Source organism: Callionymus lyra, chromosome 14, assembly GCF_982586985.1.
Source record: "Callionymus lyra chromosome 14, fCalLyr1.hap1.1, whole genome shotgun sequence".
Taxonomy (NCBI): domain Eukaryota; kingdom Metazoa; phylum Chordata; class Actinopteri; order Syngnathiformes; family Callionymidae; genus Callionymus; species Callionymus lyra.
Window position 1 is genome coordinate 15,574,090 of NC_141831.1, and position 12,254 is coordinate 15,586,343.

The window sequence follows — 12,254 nt, forward strand, 5'->3', positions numbered from 1 at the left end:
TTATCTATTGTCGCGGCCTCAATACAAGATGGATGATAATGACGAGCAGAATGGAGGTATTTGGAATTACTCTGAAAATACTCTCAGTAGTAGGGTGAGTAGAAAATGAGTGAAATTATTCTTTTTTTGCTGTGTACCATCCCAGTTTTTAAACTTCCTCAATACTTTTCATTATTGTCCAAATTAGAAAAGGATTCATTTGGTAATCACTGTTATTTACTTGAGGTTTTGTATTCAAGATAAACATTTTTTTTAGTCAAAAATGTTTTACCAAATGAGAATCATTGCATGTAGCTTTAGTGAAAGTTAACTTTGTTGTCAGACCAGGATGTTGTTCACCTAAATGTTTCGTTTGCGGTACAATCGTTCTGTTAAACGTCCGCTCGCTCATCGAAAGGCTTTTAACTCACTCGCACGGCGTAGGAAGTGCCGGAACCGAAAAAATGTAGGGCAGACCGATACGGTACTGATCCACACGAGCCACCATAGATCTTTTAAAAAAAAACCCAGAGTTTGAACCTAGATCAGCGTCGAAACGTGGTGAAAATAATTCACGAGACGGAACCAAAGTCACCTTCAGCTGAAGTGTTTTCCTGAGATTTCTCAAAAGCCCAGAAGAGTCAGGTGGACAGATTCTGGCCGACCGCTGTGATGTCTCTCCGTCCAGCGACTGCCGCCCGTGATTGCACGTAATGGATTGTAAACTGCGGCGCAGGCAGCCGAGCTGCACCCCCACACCTCCAGGCGATGCTCCAGCCCTGCGAGCAGCTCGTAGGCTACGCTCCGCTTGTTCGGCCATCGCTTTTCTGGTCAGCACTCCCGGCTCCAGCGCTTCCTCCCCCCCCCCTACATCCCAAACAGCCCTGTGACCTGGTGCCAGCTCCGGCTGCTGCCGTTCTTACTCTGCTGTCACTACAGTTACCTTTCAAATTTAAAAGGATTTAGTCCGATTATTATCACATGTTAGGAGATACAAAGTTACAAATAAAGTCCATACCAAAAACAAGTATGTATAGAACAAACCGTTACTCTACAATTTGGGGTAACGGTAGATTTAAGGCGTCATCTGAAGTATCAAACGCTCCATTTAAAATACCTATAATTGCAAGAGATTGACCTACTTTTTTTTTTGGATGTGTTTTGACACTTGATCCATCGACCACTCGGATGCGAGTACTGCAACAAAATACTGCAATTTGATGTGAAGACATTATTGTAGACACAGGTAGTGTGTGGTCCGGGGGCCTTGTGAGATCTTGGGAATCTATTTTACCGGCCCTTAAGCTACTCTTCACTATTAAAAAAATTAAAATAATAGTGTTATTGTTTGTTTGTTTTGACTTATGTTATTGTACAGTTTTTGTAAATAAATAAAATATATATATATACTGATTTTATATTTTTATATCGTTTATTTATATCAAGGAATGTTTAGATATATACTTATTACAATTAAACATTTAAACAATTTCCTGAAGGAGACCTCCTGAGGATCAATAAAGTTTTACCTTACCTTACCTTATAATAGAATATAATAAATAAAACCTATGAATAAATAATTAAAAGAAAAAATCTCTAAACAATTGAATTTTTTGTTGCTTTTTTGCCATTAAATCCTGTCATTTATTACAGAGCAATAACAAACTGTCTTTTCTTATTATTATTTTTTTTAAGTTTTTTATTGATATTCACGACTTAAAGATTAACCCAGCTTTTTCTCTCTTTCTAAACCGAATGTTTTTATGTCATTTTATCTTTTTTATTTCTATGAAATATTGGATTTTTTTTGCTTTTATTTCATTTGTTGAATGAAATTAATTGTTTTTTTTAAATCATTTATCATGAGCTCATCTTTTGTGACTTTCCTCATAACCAATTCTTCATGTAACACAAATATAATTTCATCATATATTTAAGAATAAACACTTGGTATTCTTCATTTTACTCGTGTTAGTCACTGGTAAAAACCTAGAGTAGCAGTTCACTGATAAGAATAAAAAGGTGTAGAACATTTTCATGAATGAATCCAGGCCGACATTAGGAAAATGTTAGATCAGAACTTGGACCCAAACCGTGTCACGGACTCAACAAAAACCTGCCGACAGACTCCGGAGAGGCTCCAGCGAAAACTCCAGCGAAGCCAAAATCCTGCTCAACAAGGCAATCAGAGCGAAGGAGTCCCGTCGCCAACTGTGACTCATGCTACAGAGGAAAGACTCGCTACTACCTCGACCCCCTTCTCGTCGGCGCTGGAGACGATCAATCTCTTCGACCTCCTCCCCCGCGACGCCTGGACACGGTTTGAACCCCCGGAACACGTCTTCATGGCGTCGTTTGGTCGAGAGTGAAAAACCATTCAATTGCTGTCGGAGGGAAGAGAAACACGTCCGTCGAACGTGGACGTGACACGTCGTGGGCGGCTTTAGACTCGGCTGTGAGGCGAATCCTTTCTGTGGTAATGTAGAGGAAATACAGCATTTATAGTGTTTTTTTGGTTTTGTATCGTTATTTTAGTGCTTTTATTGTGTTAAAAAATGTATTTTTCATCTTTAATCATGTGATTTATAAGGTTATAAGAGAGTTTTATCAAAGATAACCGACCTTAATAAGACCAGATGGGTCGAGAGGCCACATGGGGGCCATCGATTGTAATTATGTGGCCCCCCCGATGAGGTCAAAGGTCATGAGGAAGAAACGATTCATTTGGTATTCATCTATATTATTAATTCCTAGTCTCTTAATATGATAATAGGGATTTTGTTTAGGAATTAATTAAAAAAAATAATAATACTCTTTGCCCCTTGAGAAGATATAAATAAATATAAAAAAATATTCTGGAAAAATCAAAGATATTTTTTTTTAATAAAAGTTATGTAAAACGGAATTAAATCAATATTTTAGTATATTAGGCGTATTTTGATTTTATTATTTATCAGATTAATAATCTGATAATAGGGATTTTGTTTAGGAATTAAAATAAAATAATAACTATATTTCTTTATGTAATTGTGAGTATTTATTACCCCTTAAGATATAAACAAAAATAAAAAAATAGTTGAAAAAATATATATACATCTTTTTTAATAAAAGTGACGTTAAACAGAATTAAAAAAAAACATTTTAGTATATTAGGCGTATTTTGATTTTATTATTTGTCAGATTACTAATATAATAATAGGGATTTTGTTTAGGAATTAATTAAAATAATAATATTTCTTTATGTAATTTTGTGAGTGTTTATTGCCCCTTAAGAAGATAAACGAAAATTAGAAAAAATGTTGAAAAATATATATATAGCATTTTAAATAAAAGTGACGTTAAACAGAATTAAATAAACATTTTAGCATATTATCTTATATTGACTTATTTTCATTATTTGTCAGATTAGGAATCTAACTTAACACCTTTTACTAAAAGAAAGAATAGAAATCAGATCTGGTTTTAAACTTGTATACAAGTGAGAGAGAATATTACAGAGTTTACATGTCTGTCCAGTTCCTTTTTGAAGCACGGAGCTGTTAGTTCGACGTTATATCTTTGTCGCAGTTTTTCCATGTCGGCAATTATCTAAAGATTTCTAAACACAAACTTGGATGAGCTATTATCGCTCAAGGCCGGGGGTCAAGTTTACTCCATCAAAGATCATTTTGTGGTGAAAATAGAATCTCCAATCCTCACATTCCTTTCTCATACAAACACCAGTCAAGTAAAATATTTGTGACGATGAATTTAATTCCCACATCTAGACAACACTCGACACTGTCAACACTTCCATCACTCAAAGTAAAAAATCATTTAAACACTTACGAAAAGGAGCCCAGATAACGAATTAAATCCTTTGAATGTGTCGAATGAACCTCATCAAGTGCGTCCATGGTGTGGAGGCAACACCGGAGCCGCCGCCGACCAAATCAGACTTGATAACAGCTGCAGCTCTGATTGCTGATGGTGCACAGGTGAGCGTGAGGATCGGGGGCCATCTTTAAATCAACATGTGAGAGGGGGTCCGGCTGCAGAACTCTCTTCTCAGGCCCCTCCACCTGCTCTCTAAAGTCCCTTCTTTGCAGACCGCAACAGAATTTTTTCCAAACGTAGATGAAAATCCTGGGAATCTCCCTTAGTCTGTCGTCATGTGATACACGTACATGTTTCCAAAATGTATTTTTCTGACTCGTATCAAATACCTCACCGACTAGCAGGGGTCCCCGCTCCAGGAGTTGGGGACCACTGCTTTAGAACAGTGTCAAAATATCTTAAAACTGAATTTGATTGAAAATCGAAATCCAATTGACATATTTGAATTTTCAAAATATATATATATATATATATATATATATATATATATATATATATATATTATGTGAACAATAATACTTTATTTGTTTTATTTGTATTAATTAAGATGAAAACTGTTGGATTTTATGTGTTATTTATAACATATTCTATTATGAACCTGATAGTTAAAAAATGACTTTTATAGTGATTTTACCAAGAAAATGTATATTTTTGCTCCAATTTAGCTTCTAAAATATAGATTTGAATTTTGTATTAATGTTTTTCTTTTTTATTAGGGAGCTGAATCAAACAACATAAAGTCAATTTTTGTAGTAATTTATAAAGTGTCTTTGAATATTTTGCAAGTGTAAGTTATAATGACTGAATTTTGCAGATACAATCTGCAAAAACAAGCCAAAATATTGTACATTATCAGGGGAAATATGAAAGAAAAAAGTTAAAAAAACGAAATGAACCTTTATAATATATTTAACACATATAATTATACAAACTAAAAACATGGTTAGCGACCTAGTGGAGGAGGTAGCTAGAAAAGTAGGGGCTTGAGAGAGCAGGTGGAGGGGCTTGAGAAGAGAGGTCTTGGTGGACAAAGAGCTGAGCTAAAGGACTAAGAATCAAGAATATATATATATAAATTTTATGTGAACAATAATACTTTGTTTGTTTTATTTGTATTTATTAAGATAAAAGTTGTTGGATTTAATGTGTTATTTATAACATATTCTATTATGAACTTGATGACTTTTATAGTGATTTTACCAAGAAAATGTATATTTTTGCACCAATTTAGCTTCTAAAATATAGATTTGAATTTTGTATTAATGTTTTTATTATAAGGGAGCTGAATCGAACAACATAAAGTCAATTTTTGTAGTCATTTATAAAGTGTCTTTGAATATTTTACAAGTGTAAGTTATACTGACTGAATTTTAATTTATTATTTTTAAATAATGCAGATACAATCCGCAAAAAATAACCCAAAATATTGTACATTATTAGGGGAAATATGAAAGAAAAACGAAATTAACCTACTTAATATATTTAACACATAATTATACAAACTAAAAACATGGTTAGCGACCTGGTGGAGGAGGTAGCTACAAAAGTAGGGGCTTGAGAAGAGAGGTCTTGGTGGATAAAGAGCTGAGCTAAAGGGCTAAGAATCAAGAATATATACTTTGATAAATGAGAAGAAAGAGTTGTTTTTCTTTAAATATTTCACTGATCAATTGCACTAGTTTAAGGAAGTCAGCAGTAAATAAAGATCCTGACCAGTAGGAAACATCTTCTCGGTGAGAACACGTCCATTTCTATTCTTCCAGTGGTGGCCGGGTGGACCAATGGAGACCAGCTTATGAGCTTAAGCCTCTAATGAGGGAGAAGTCCAGGAGGAGGACGGGCTTCTCACTGGAGGAGACGGACGCTTGTTTACTGGCCTCATTATGTCAGCGGCTGTCCACGGCAGGTCTTCAGCGAGGTCCGGTGTCCACTGACTCAGAGCCCACGAGCAACAGCACCTGACAAAAGAGTGTCTGTGAAGGCTTTCAAACACCAGCGAGTTCCTCTTTCGAGTCGCTGTCTCTTGACCTCTGAGTGTCACCTATTTGCCGCACGAACGTAAAAAAGACTGTCACGGCAGGTATTTCTGGATTCACGATGGTTGTCGGGGGCGACGGTCCAGGTGAGTCCAATCAGTTCAGGGTTATCGTTGGCTCTGAGATGCTCTGGAAAAAAACATTTATTAGATATAAAGGAATCGAGTTTCTGTCTGTAAAAAACAATCATTTTGAAGAAATATTGTAGGAGTCAAAATGGTCCATTTTCTTGATATAACTATAGATTCAAATTCACTACGACACAAATAAAAATCAGATTAAAATGATAAAGTACTCCGAAATATCTCTGTCTTCATAAGCGTAACCATGTTTTTAGTTTGTATAATTATACGTGTTAAATATATTATAAAGGTTCATTTCGTTTTTTTATCTTTTTTCCTTCATATTTCCACTAATAATGTACAATATTTTGGGTTGTTTTTACGGATTGTATCTGCATTATTTGAAAATAATAAAATAAAATAAATTATAACTTACACTTGCAAAATATTCAAAGACACTTTATAAATAACAACAAAAATTAACTTTATGTTGTTTGATTCAGCTCCCTAATAAAAAAAAATTAATACAAAATTCAAATCTATATTTTAGAAGCTAAATTGGTGCAAAAATATAAATCTTCTTGGTAAAATCACTAAAATTTGTCACTTTTAACTACCAGGTTTATAATAGAATATGTTATAAATAACACATTAAATCCAACAGTTTTCATCTTAATAAATACTTTTTGAGCGTTCATAAAGTGTAGTAAACACACAAAAAAGTATTATTAATTTACATAAAATATATCTATATATATCACTCACTTTTTACTAAACAAAGAATAGAAATCAGATCTACATCTTTTACTTGTACACAAGTGAGAGAGAACAACACAGAGTTGACATGTCTGTCGGATTCCTTTCTGAAGCACAGAGCTGTTAGTTCGCTGTTATATCTTTGTCGCACATGTCGTCAATTATCTTAGTCTGAAGATTTCTAAACACAAACTTGGATGAGCTATTAATCACTCAAGGTCAAGTTTACTCCTTCAAAAATAATTTCCTGGTACAAATACATCTCTAATCCTCACATTCCTCACTCAAAAATATTTATTTCCATATCCGCTTAACAGTATTTTTTTGTTAATAAATTTACAATATTTTTCTGATGTTCTTGCATTTAAAATAATGATTTTTCTCACGTTGCCCTTGTTTATTTTTTTCAATTAAGAATTTAGTTTTTTTATTTTTATTTTAGTAGATAAATGCAAAATGTATTATTTTTCTGTGACGTATTTGCTACCAAATAATTTATTTTCATTTAAAATCTTTCACTTCACAGTATTTCGTTAAATTCTCCCATTTTTTTCCTGGATCAAACTAAATCAGCAATAACCTGATACTTACTGACATTTGAGCATATTATCTATCAGACGTTCGTCCGTATCAGCAGCAGTTCGTTGGTTGCGAGCTCTGAACATTGAAAGGTTTATTTCTGCCCCGCGTGTGAACACGACTGTTGTTTTCCGTTCCGCAGTCCCCACATCTATAATCCCTTTTATTGAAATCCGTGTCACCTGCCGCCTGCGCAGTCCAGCAGCCTGAAGCATTAGACGACTGGCATGGTGACGGTCTCTGCAGTGAGAGGAGGAGAGACACCAGAAGACGACTCGGCTGCTGTGGCAGCTTAGAACGTTTAGAAAAAACAACTCTTTTTTTTTGAAGGGATCGACAACAAAAGTGAACAGATTGGTAGTGAAAAGTGAAAAACTAGCTGTTTGAGAAAAGTGGTCGAGAATCTTCATTTTATTTGTTGTCACTTTAAAAATACGTTTTTCGACTTCCTCTCTCGCTTGAGCTGCACTGAGCTGAATTGATGCCTTGATCACATGACGTTGATCACATGACGTTGATCACATGACGTTGATCACAGTAACGAAAAAATTCTGATATCTGATCTATTTTTGATATATTTGAAATATACCAACAACAAAAAACAGCGATATTGTTTTTACTATAGCGAGAAATACAGTATATGCTATTTAATTTATACAAACGAGAAAGCTATGGGATGTACTATTTATATACAGTACAAGACAATTATCTGGTATAGTTTTACTGATACTGATAAGATAAACATCGAATTTTACATATAAAAGATCTACAATCGTATTTTGAATAATGTTATAAAAAACTTTCATTTTAAATATACTTAATTGTGCAGTTATATTTTGATTAAACTAATGGAAAAAAATCTGCAATATAATTTAATATATGCTAACGAGAAAATTAATAACACATTTTTCACATACTAACAGGAAAATTAAGGGTATATCATTTTAAATATACTAACAAGAATAATATGATCACACATTTTAAAAATACTAACTAAAAAGTTATGAAATAACATATTATAGCAAGAACATGTTTTATATAATTTCATGTATACTAACTTGAAAAATCTTAAATATCATTTAACAAATATCAACAGAAAAACAAATATCCTATATAATTGTACGCATACAAGAAAAGGATGTAATAAACATAAAAATGTACAGAAGGAAAGATGCATTATATAATTTTACAAATACTACGAGGAAAATTTGTGATATAACTGTAGGTTTACTAACTGCAATGTGCCGACGACGGCACATCCAGATGACGTATTAATCCAAAAATCTTTCTCTTTCTTCCTTATTGAACAAACATTTTTGCCGCTTTTGAACTGGTCTGAGCTTCACTTTATTGGCTTCCTGTCAATTCAAGAATTGATTACAAGATTTGAACCGATTACTTTTAAAGCCCCGTCTTGGTCCGACCCTCGATCAATAGATCCCCAGACAAGTTCTCGGGGTTCACAGGACATACAGTACGTACTGCAAGTCACTCAAGCCCAAACTTAACATACACTGTTATAGTTGTTGTTCTTACAAATGAAGTAAATTAAACAATGGCAACATTCAAGTAAACTTTCTTTTGGATTTAAGTTACTTTTACTAGCTTAACCTCAAAATTGTACCTAAAACCTGTCAATTTTAAAATTATTTTTACACCTTTTATTTATGGACTACATTTAAGTAACAACAACAAATTCTCTGCAGCTTATATTTTTTATTTATCGAAACAATGACTTGAACAATGAGGAAACTGTTAAAAATTAACATTTTTTTTTACTACTGAAAATTTTTTCCATAAAAACTTTATTAATACTTTAAAATAACCTTTTTTTTGGAAATTATGGCGAAGACAACCCAATCTTTTTTCCATGAAAGCAACAAATTGGGCAGAATGTATCTTTTATATATACAGTATATATTTATATATATATATATATATGTATATAGCAGGATTACTATCGCAACAATATGGTAAAACTAAAAGAAAAATAAAGACTTAAATGGAAAGTGGGTCAAGAACTTTCCATCAGTCTTTCTCAGGCGGTTTATCGATATAAATCTACATTTTGTCAGTGACGTATTTAGTGTGTTTGGGCCTGTCAAAAAGTGTTTCGATGGTTCTCACCCCAACTAGCTGGGATAGTCTCGAAGCCTTGATAATGACTGTTAGCAGTGTTGGGAAAGGGCTGTCTATGTGAACAGGTTCAAAGAAAAGTTCACCAGTTTTAAGTAAGTAAGTAAGTAAGTCATTTTTATTTGTATAGCGCTTTTCTAGACCAGGGTCACAAAGCGCTTAAACAATCAGAACAATACTCAATAAAGTATATACTTTAAAGGTCAAGATAAAACTGATAACACAACAGGAGTTCCAGAAAATCAAGGAAAAGCCTGAACAAATAAAAACGTCTTAAGATGTTTCTTGAAGGAGTCAGTAGATCCATCAAACTCAAAGAGAAAGGAAGATCGTTCCAAATCTTAGGAGCAACAGCCTGAAAAGATTTCTCTCCTATGGTCCTGAACCGTGTTCAGGAACCATCAGTAGATCCACAGACCCTAGAGCCCGAGCTGGGGTGTAAGGCTGGATCAGATCAGTGATGTAACTAGGAGCCTGACAATGAATAGATCTGAAAGTAAGAACCAGAATTTTAAAGTTGATCCTGAAAGAAACTGGAAGCCAGTGAAGAGTTTTAAGGATCGGAGAAATGTGAGTTCTTACAAGACATGAAAATAAACTGTTGCAATAGTCCAGGCGAGAAGACACAAACGCATAGTTTTAAACTTGAACTAGTCCATAGTTCAACATTTTCAAAAGTCCACATCTCCAAGAATAAACTAGTTTATGGTTCTTTTTCGTCTATATGTTGCTCCGAGCTCTTTTGTTTTAGAAGTCATTCATTGTTATTATCAGTATTGTAAAAACAACTCAGGAATTGTATGTGTTGTTGTGGAATACGGTAAATAATATAAGACATGAAGTAGATAAACTAAATAAGATTATTAAAATACAATACGATACAACAGGGGTGGGCAGTTAAAAGTCTTCAAGGGCCACATTAAATTCTATGAACGTTGTTAGGGGCCGTCAAGCAAAAACAAAAACGAAAAAATCCCTTAAAAAAATAGGACACTCGTCATTAGGCCGTGCCATTTATTAACCTAAATAAGCTGCAATTGTATTCTTGTATAGATGAGTTGTTTTTTTCGAAAAATTTCTTCAATTAACTTAAAAAAAAATGTTTTGAGGGATTAGTATATTCACAAAAAATTACACACAAAAAGGAGGGAAGTGTTATGTGAAAATGTAAATGAACAATAAATACAAAATACATTTGTTAATGCATTAGAACCATTTATACACGATCATACTTTGACATTACGAGGGCCGCATAAATACAGTCAAGAACTTCAAGAACTATCGTTCAATGAACTTGTTCCCGGCACAACGCTGGAATGTTAGCTAGTGGCCAAAACAACATTTATTTACTAGCCGTGCTAGCATGAGTCAATCATGGAAGGAAGTCATCGGCGGGATCCTTCCTGACAAGTTTTCCACTGCGAACCCGACACCTCCTCGCTGTTATGACAGCCCACTGTCACCAGACCGGGGCCCACCAGAAAAAAAAGGAGTCGGTGGGCAAACCACGAGTCCATTAGCATTCCGCGTCAACTTAACGCACATCGGACTCGACTCAGAGTCGGCGTGAAAATAAAAGGGACGCCAGACAAGAGAGGAAAAGCTCGAAGGAAAGGGGAAGAAGAAAAAAGATCTTCCAGGCAATTTTGTAAACCTGTGACGCATTAATTATTAACAAGCCGAACGCATCGGCTTCGTTCTCGCTCCTTCTCCTCGATCCCTCATCCTGCAGGAAATGGTCACATGCGACCCAGATGTGCTTCGCCGAGTGACGGTCGCGCCGTGAGGCTGAGCGTGACGGATGGGCCTCACGTGACAGGAGGTGCACAAACACTGACAGGGAATCTATTCAGGAAAAGACACAAAAAAAAGGGGGGATTTTTCACGATGAATAAGTGAAAATATATCTTTTTTTAAAAGGTGTATTTTTCTCCGTCCGACGGCAGGAAATCTTCCGCTGATCACGAGGAGGTGTCAGGTTTATTTTGGCGTGAGAGGCTTCTTCTAATCAATTGACCGTGTGTGCATGTGTGTGTGTGTGTGTGTGTGTGTGTGTGGAGGCAGGCGCTGCTCGAGCGGTCACTCTGCCCCTGAGGCAATGATGTGTGTTTGGAAGGAATGGATCCTCCCACCGGAGTGCTGAGAGAACTTGTGTGTGTGGATGTCCCCACAATACTTTTTTGCTGCAGTGTGTTGCCTGGTAGTTGTCGACTCCACAACAAAGCCCAGACAAACAAACACACAAAAGGACTCCAGAAAATGTTGTTTACCAAGATGTACATCATTGAGGGGACTGACGGGGGGGTTGGTTGCCCGTGAGCTTCAACTCCTTCTAACCTTCAACAAGTGAATGTTAGTTTTAAGAATACTCCTGCCAAGGAGGTCAACTTAATCATTCAAAAATGTCTGAGTGTATATCAACAAAGTTTTCAGGAAGTGTTCATAATCGGACCTGGAACAGACGATTAAAATTCAGTGGTGTACTAAAATACCATCTGGATTAAGGAAGGTTTTGAAGATGTTCACTTGTATGGCTTCTAACCGCTGCTGCTCAAATGCTCCGCTACTAGCTAAAGAAAGGTTTGATAAAAACGGAGAATACAGATAAAATCATGAAAACAAATTAACCTGTGATTTTTTTAGAGATAAAATGTGTTTTTTAATTAGCTAGCTAGGTACCTAGCTACACTTCAGGCTAACTTTATTTCTTAACACAAGTGTTCCTAATTCTTGATTCTCATAGGTTCTTAACTTGAGATGTGCTCCTTGGCAGAGATATGTACCGTCTCAGTGCTTTTCCTTCATTTTTACTTCCTCACTATATACCGCT